This window comes from Centruroides sculpturatus, unplaced genomic scaffold (genome assembly GCF_000671375.1).
Source record: "Centruroides sculpturatus isolate CEXI.00-Female unplaced genomic scaffold, Cexi_2.0 scaffold329, whole genome shotgun sequence".
Classification (NCBI taxonomy): Eukaryota; Metazoa; Arthropoda; class Arachnida; order Scorpiones; family Buthidae; genus Centruroides; species Centruroides sculpturatus.
Window position 1 is genome coordinate 131,530 of NW_019384479.1, and position 9,303 is coordinate 140,832.

Genomic DNA, 9,303 nt, shown 5'->3' on the forward strand with positions numbered 1-9,303 from the left:
TATTTGGAACAAGACTATGTCTCAGAGACGGAATCACTTTGATGCTCAAGGCAGGTCTCATTCTCATTCTCCTATCTTCTTTGATATCGCTGCTTTTGGGAGCAATCATTCAAACTTTGCTGGCCACGACCACGAGATCGTCCACGATGCATCTTCGATGAAATTAACCTATCTAATTTCAAAATTTCTCTCCATTGTGTGTCAGCCCGGCTCAAATTTTTGTCGATGCATAATGAAAAGTTCCCGTTTTTGAAAAAAAATAATTGTGGCTATTGTATCATCTGAAACTATTTTTTTATTTTGCACAAACAATATACAGTTTAACCCGATTATAATGTCATCGAATGTAATGACTACAATAATGTAACGTCAAATTTTTATCGGTCCTACGATTTTACTATACTAAATAATATTAAAAAAATCCACTTGTAACAACATAAAACCGTTTAATGTCATATTTGAAGCACTCCCAAATTTACAAAATTAGATTACAAATTTTATTTAACATAGAAAAAACTGCATGTTCAGTCCTAAGGTCAGAGTTCACTTCCTTGTGGGTGGTACTCTCCCCTACCTGACTTCGGTGGGGTGAAGTGGCTGTTTTGCCTGTTTGTAGAAGAGAGTCGCCATTATGTATTTTATTTTGACTCTATTCTCGGTACCCTGACTACCTACAAGTCTGGATTTTTTTATGCGCAAATGATTTGGGCACCTAATACTCTGTGCCAAATATCAACTCTCGACATGTACTCCTTCATACCTCTATGCTGGTAAGAACAGGTGGCAGTATGATTTTATAAACAAGACAGTCTTGTCAATAGCACAAAATAAATTATATCTATATGTCAATTCTGCGCGACACGTCCAAACATTTAAGCCAAACAATAGTGTGGGGAGAGTGAGTAATCAAGAGCTGTGTGGCGCTCAAACAAAAGACGAATTGATGAGATTTGAAAATCGTGTAAGTCGGGGTAGCGTAAGTCGAGGTATTACTGTTTAACAACCACATTTATTTTATCAAAGTTATCCATATCATTGCTTTGTTCTAACTCTTTACTTTAATATTTTTTTTCAGAAAATTTGAAGAAAATAAAATTTAATTTTTAAATGATAGTTTCACAAAGTTCAGATGTTCAGAAAATGATTGCTTTAACATGCACTCTGAAATGTTTCTTTTCTAGTTTTTTCAAAAATTAAATTCTCCAATATTCATCAAGTCACTTCAACAAAATGTATATTAACTTTAAAGTTACATAATTTGTACTACTAAAGCAAAACTTGCTGGAAAAAAGATCTTAAAGTATATATTTTTTCTATTATATTATTTTATATTATATTATTCTATTTCTTATATTATATTGTACTAATAGTGCTTCCAGTGGTAAGCATGAAAAAATTTGGAAGAGCAAGAATATTCAGTAACTAAATCCAGGCATGTCCAGCTCTTATTTTGCCTGCAGTCATGTATGGAAATGAGAGATGGACTATAAAGAGCCAACAGAAGGATAGACGCATTTGAACTGTGGTGCTGGAGGAAGCTGCTGCAAATAACATGGACTGATAGGTGACTAACAGAGAGGTTCTAGACCAGTGTTTCTCAACCTCTAACGAATTGTCGCTCCCTTCAATGTAGTATCGCCCCCTTCAATAAAACCGTTCATAGTATCGTCCCCTTTACTTCAAAATTCCGATTCCGAGGGCCAAGACTAACGCCAAATTCGTACTGCATTGAATAGACTAGTGACTAGTATAATGTTATTTGTTTAATTATTGTACGATGTAACGAATAAAATGCCTAATTATCCTTAATATAATGTTTTATTATATCACCCAGAAAATTGTTTTTCGTCCCCAAAATATAAATTGTTACCAATCGCCCCCTCCATATGGAAAAACGCCCACATGGGGGCAATATCACCCCTGTTGAGAAACACTGTTCTAGACTGTATAAAACCTAAACAAACAACTTGACACCTAAATGCAAATTCCAGCATATAATGAACAAAAAACTTTAATGTTGAAATGTCTTTGGCCGTCTTTCAGAGGCCCTCTTCAGGAAATAATGAACAAAACAGAACAAATAGTTCTATCTTTTGAAAAGTTTTAGCTTGAGAACATAGCTGTGTTCCAATTTTTAAATATTTAAATGATGCTCAATACAAAGATTGTTACGTGTTACAACATATAAATAAATTATTTTTTTAAAACCTGACATATCCTTCGAAGGAAGAATAACTCAGCTCAGACTCACTTATTTTGGAAAGTAATGCAGTCACGATCACTTGAAAAATCCATGATGCTTGCTTGTCAGTAAGAAAAGACCTGGTCATCAGAGAATGCACTGGCTTGATATCATCAAAATAAACATCAGAATGACCATCAGCAAGTTGAGGGTAGCAGTTTAGAATCAGAAACTGGAGTGAGCTTACCAACAGGATTGCCAAGAATAGTGAACAACTGAATTGATAACTAACACCAACATACATTTATAATTACCATCAAATAAAGTTTTTAATGTACTTTGACAAGTGCTTTTGATCCTAATTGGGATCTGCTTCAGGTCAAAACATTCTGTACAAAACTTTTGGAAGCAGCATTCCAAAATGTTTGTATAGAACGTTTTGACCTGAGGCAGAGCCCAATTAGGATCAAAAGCACTTGTCAAAGTACATTAAAAACTTTATTTGATGGTAATTATAAATGTATGTTGGTGTTATTTACTATACAACCAGCTGTGAAAAGATTTTGAATGGATAACGACAACAATATAGTGAAGCATTGAAAATCTGAACTAATTGGGGCCAGACTCGTCAAGATTTTCAAATATAAATATTTGTATAAATTAGCATTTTAAGCACTAAACTCCAAATACACTATAAGTCAAGTTTAGATGTTTTAAGTTCAAGGCACTATTTTACAAGGAATACAAAAATACTTTAAAAGATTCAAAATATAATTTACAGAATCACTATATTTAAACAAAAAAAATACACTAATTATAACTTCAAAATTAAAAAATTCTGAATTCTGAATGAATATTAGATCAACAACTATATAAGGCCAAAACGACAACAAAGTTACCATTGAAATAAGTTAGTATCCCTTTCGTGACAGCCAAATGGATTTTTTGACATTCCAAATTTTCAACATCAGGATTTTTGATGCTTTACTGTAATTAAAAAATTTTATATTTCTGTCTAAAAAAAAGACTAAAACATTTTTTATTTTGATATTTATGATAATAATGAACAGATTTTTTGCTCATCTTCACATATCAACCCACTTTCATTTTCTCTGTAAAAGCAGATGCTTAAACTTCCTGAAAATAATTTGATTAATCCACAAAGAGTATCTAACATTAAGAAAACATTATTCAAAAGACATCTACAGAATTTCCAAAAAGCTAGATAAATCTAAATTTTTGTAAGTAAATCTTGTTTAAAGATCACAATATATAGACAGATTAGATGTAAGATTCTGAACAATTATCACCTAACATTCCTTTTTTTTGTCACATGCATAAATTTTATTCTCATTGTTACACATTTCTTCAATTTCAACTATATTTAGAACACTTATTTCCCAAATAAAAATTAGATAATATTACTATTTTGAATTAGAACTGAATATAGTTTTTTTTAATTAAAAGAAAAAAACATGCTTGCAAATCAGAGATTATAAGTTATGCTAAGTCTAAGCTATCATACATAGCATAATATTTAAATAATAATAAACAATTTCTTTGTTAATTTAACAGATATAAAATAATACATACAGCTTAAAGAAGAATAAAATAAGCTTGTTTTTAAAAATGTAGACATATTTGTTATAAAATTAAGTAAAAGCTATACAAAATTCTACTTTCTAAATACATTTTGTATGGAATTTACTTTCAAAGTTATTTTTAATATATAATAATCAATTTTCTAAAACTTAACTAATTTTTAAAATGATGCACACGTGTGTATATATACAGTATATGCATTATACGCACAAATACTCGACAAAAACCAAAAAATGCAATTTAAGCATCATATATATTTCTTCGTAACTAATACTTCAATAATATAAATCAGCCAATTATTTTACATTAATACTCAGAAAAGCTTAATATTAAAACACCCAGTTATATATTTTATACCGGATTATAAATCCGGTATAAAAGAAATTACAGCATATTTGAAGCAACTACAAAATGCTTAATAAGAATAAGCAATTTTATATAAATTAATTTTTAAAAATGAGAGAAAGCAGCAGTTTTAATTAATTCATAAAAATCTTTAAAAATTATAATGCATATTTTTCAAAGATATAAAATAGGATCAACATTCTACTTAGTATGATCCAGGCTAACTATCAAAATTGGGAACATAGTTGGGTCAGGAGGTAGGGAAATACGGACAAGGCCTCATTTTTATGTAGTGTCGTCGATAATTATCCATTTTCATTTTCGAATTAACGTAAAAATTCGTTAAATCTTTCGTAGGTACGAAAAAAAAAATAAATAAAGTAAAATGTCCTTGTTTAACATCAGGCATTAGAAAATGACATTGAATCGAAGGCCATCACAATGATAAATGATGAAATTTTTCGTGTATTTTTATTTAAATATGTAATAGATTCTTTTATGTATGACGTATGTTTTATGTATGACGTAAACAAATAATAATTTCATACACGATACGTCTATATATATATACAGTATAGTTAAATTTCCTGTTTATTTACACACTCGAATACGAGAAAAATGCTCAGTTTAGCAATACGAATGTAAAAATATATTAAATCTTACCTAGAAAATGCCGTAACTCTGTCTCAAGACGTCATTTTTAACAGTTGTTTACGTAGTACGAATTAGTCCTGAAGTCGTAGTTGGTTTCGACTAATTACTTATTTATTTATTTAGTTTTTAATTGAATTGCTTCGGTCTACCAGATCAAAAACAGTTTAGTAAAGTAACCGATAGCGTTGATATGACAAGATTATCAAAAAATATCCGATACGACTTCATAGCAAACTAAAAACCCATTCGTATCCTTACAGTTCGTAGAATATTATCCTAATTCTTCCTTTCTAACCGCAGATTGTTACATGTTACCGTCGTTGCCATTGGTTGGCGTACGATCCAATCGACGTTCGAATCTATACAGACGTCATAGAGGGTTTTTAAATTATTATTATTCCTAAACATTAATTTCGTAAGTTTAGGGAAATTTTTGCACAAATTTTTAAGACTATCATTATTATATTATTGTTCTGTCGTGTTATTTTTATCGATTACATTACTTGTAGGATGCTCTTCGATTTTATTTTTGTATGGAAAAAATAATATGTCTACAAAAAGTCTATCCTGTTTGTAATATTTTATCTGTATTATATCTTATAAAATAGAGCGTGATTACGAACAATCGGTATTATCATGTGTTTTTTTTTTTAATATTCATTTTGTGCACATACGCGCGTATAATTCAGTGGCTCGTTATAGCTTCGTGGGGCCCGGGCAAATTTGAATTAGGGGGCCTCCATATACTATACGGTATTGACTTCTTATAAAAGATTGCTTTGGGCCCCTACCATAAGTGATTCTCCAGTCTTTACACCTTAAAAATTAATTTGTAAAAGACTTCGAGAGATTTATAAACACTTTTTTTTATCGATTAGAAATAATGTAATGTTTAAAATATGAAGAATTATCATTAATTTAATTGCGTTTACGCAAGCAAAGTTAATCACATTTTGTTACGTTATGAGGTAATTGCTTACACTCAATAATTTAATCTAATTGTAACTTCTCAATAAAAGAGCGATATAGATATTTAAACGATTATAATATCTTAATCCCATTAATAAATGAAGTTAACTGTTAATTATAAAATTATCTTCATGTTATCATAATTCTAGAGTGTTTTTTTAAATTTATTCTTTAGTATCTTAATACCAGAATTAATAAATGATATAATAATAATAACTATTTTATTTTCGGCTAAAATTCTTATCGTTGTTTACGACTTTTTAACGTCGTAAATATAAATATCGTAATTTACTTTATTTATTTGATGTATAGGCCTATATTTTTTAAAAAGTTTAACAGCCAACTTATTTAATTTTTATATTATAATAGATATTAAATATATTATTATAAAAATCTTATTTAATATTTTGTATTGATTACTATTGATTTCGAAATTAATTTTGTCGTATTTCAATATGATCGATGTTCTAATAATTTCTTCCAGATATTCCATAATCTTTATTCTCTTTAAATAATAAAGAACATAGACTAATCTTATCTGAATGAAAATTTATCAGACAAAAAACAAATTATTTACTCTTTCACATCTAATATATGGCTAGAGATATTTCTCTTGGCCTTTCATATTCAGTCGACCCCCCTATAACACTGTTGATAATTCCGTTTTATATGAATTCCATGTTGTACGAGTCACTTAGATTTTACAAATACGTAAGCCGTTTACAGTCCGGCACACGTATTTGTAAAATCTAAATGACTCGTACAACATGGAATTCATATAAAACGGAATTATCAACAGTGTTATAGGAGATCGACTGTATACATTAACGGACAGAAATGACACATTAAATTAATTCCGTCTTATGCAAACTTTAACTTAATAAACATTTTTTGAACGAATTAAATTTTCTAGTGTTATATTGATATAATTATTTGCAGAAGAAATGATTAAATAATTATTTTTTTAAAGATCGTTTCGTTAATTTAGATTAAAAAAAAAATAAATATGAAAATCACGTCCACTTATTAGAGAATAAATTAAGATGAAACATAACCCAAACAAACGAATACAAGAAATATTTTCGCGATATCATTCGTTGCAAGGACATCAATAACAAACTAAAACACTTATATTTCAGATAAACAGGATGTATATGTAGTAGAAATATGCTACTTCGCGTTATACGTTGTAAATATGCACTTTTGCTTCTTCGTGTGCCACTTAAAGTACACGAGTTGCGTGCCTAGTGTTTCGCATAATTTTTTTTTTTTTCGGCCTGCGATTTTAATTTTAAATAAGAGCGCTTTATTGGTTATATAAATGAAACTCATATTCTTAAATCAAAATATTAATAATAAACATACGAGGCATACATATTTTTATTTATTCAAAGTATATTTTTCTATCGTTCAATCTACAAGACTTGTATAGAAATACATAAAAAAAATAATATCTTTTTGTGTGTGTGTGTGTGCGTGTGTTAAAATAAATTGAAGAATTTGTCACTTTATATTTTTATATAGAAAGCGAGGAAGTTATGCTTCCTGTGGTAAATTTGCTATAGGTTAGTGATAACTTTAACAAAAAAGAAGTTTTAAAATTAGATAAGGATGTAATCTAAACACGCAACAATGTAGCACAGAGAGACTGTCAACTTCCTTAATTAATTAGACTGTGATAAATTTAAATAAACAATTTCAAAACCGTTTCAAAATAAATATATAGAGTAATTAAAGGAAAGTTCATTCCATTATTTCTAATATACAGTACACGTACATATCCTGATTAATTTTCTATCGTATTTTAGATAATATACGTATTACTTAATTAATGTTTATTATTATTATTATTATTATTATTGATTATTGCATTTTAAATTAAATCCATACAACAAAATACGAAATTTAAATAAATTAATTGTACGCGAATTATTTATAACTCGAGAAATGCCATCGACTTTTCTGGACGTTATAGGCCTATATATGTAACATAGACCCTAAGAAAAAATAATAGTATAATAATTTTCCTTACAAAATAAATTTAAACGTATAAAAAATAACTAGATAATGATAGATGTCCATTTAGACTTATACAGTTCGTTCACTTTGCTATTTTTCTAATGACCCTTGAAATGTATTTTAATAGTATTCTCTTCAATTTAGCTCGTTCTTTTCCAGAAAATATTTGGATGTTATTTTTCATTGAGAATATATAAATATATCGTTGTATATCCTATTACACATTCGTCCTTTATTAAATGTATTAAATGTATACAAAAAATGCGTACTGTTTGAGCAATTTTGTAAAACATTTAGGTATTACACAAAATATTTGAAATTTTATTTCTTTGAATTTAGTTATACAAAGTTAAGATTTACCAGAAAGATGATTATTTAAAAAATTTCATGAAAATTTATTACTGTTTATGTTATTTATATATGTAAATTAATGTTTTCAAAATGATATAACTTGTGATGAGACTACACTTGCCAAATTCTAAAGCGATCAAGATGACAGAACATACTTCGAAATCGTACCAGTAACAGAGATAATTAAGCAAAATTGAATTTCATTAGAATACTCGAAATTTTCCAACAAGTCAGGGTGAATGTTTTGGCCATACACCCTAGGCCAACGTTCTTTACACTTGGTTAGCGGCTGTAGGTAACAAATAGTTAATATTGTTGTATCTAATCCAAGTCGGGCATTTGTATCAACACGGAATGTCATTGACTTGAACTTTTTGTTGTACACATCAGCAATTTTATGAGGACTATAGATTAAACTTTAGGAAACAATTTCAAAGATTGAAAAAAAAAAAAAATATTCGATCTTTGAAGCTTCGCAACTCTTGATGACTTTATCTTATCGATATGTTTTTTTAAAATGAAAATCCAGTACAAAAAATGCTAATATTTCACTTGAATAAAATCTAAATGTTCATTAATATATAATATTAAGTTTAAGTTTATTATTATTTGTTTAATGTATATAAAAGAGAATATTTAAATTAATAATGCATTTTATATAAAGTTTAGAAATAATTTTATTTTTGATTTAATCACCCCAATTATATATTTATACTGAAAGTCAATTTCATAAATTTCGTAGAAAGATTTTTTTTTTTTTACAAATTTATAAATTAAAGAGCCTAAGGAATTCTGTCCTTAACCATGAGTTTTGTCCTTAACTACATTCAAAACGTGTTCTCAACAAAAGGTCACAACCCACAGGATTTTTACCCTTGGTTAAGGACGCGATTTTTCAATATGGAAAAGATGACCTTATCGAAGTTTCCTAACAGATAAAAACAATTTTTTTAATTACAAATAATTATGTTATATTAAAATTCGATTTAGTAATTAACCAATTTATATATTACAAAAGTATAAATTTTCCATTGTTTATAAGATTTGGTCCTACCAAAATTATCTTAAAACATGAGTTTTTTTTATTATTATTTTATTTTAATGTTGATTAATATTTATATAAATTTCAAAAATATATAAAATTATTAATTAATAAGCTGTAACTATTTTGAAAGTAATAT

At 28.0% G+C, this 9,303-nt stretch overlaps 1 protein-coding gene across 3 annotated transcripts in view; it reads right to left on the reverse strand.

Annotated features, from left to right (window-relative positions):
- The window catches only part of LOC111621403 (protein roadkill-like), a 93,312-nt gene extending 88,194 nt beyond the window's left edge, over window positions 1-5,118 (reverse strand). For 2 of the 3 annotated variants that reach the window (XM_023363514.1, XM_023363510.1), the window contains exon 1: window positions 4,793-5,118. The gene's annotated coding sequence lies outside the window, so the exon portion shown is untranslated. The remainder of the gene's footprint in view (window positions 1-4,792) is intronic. The other variant, XM_023363512.1, reaches the window with a different exon arrangement.
- Between the last annotated feature and the right edge of the window lie 4,185 nt (window positions 5,119-9,303).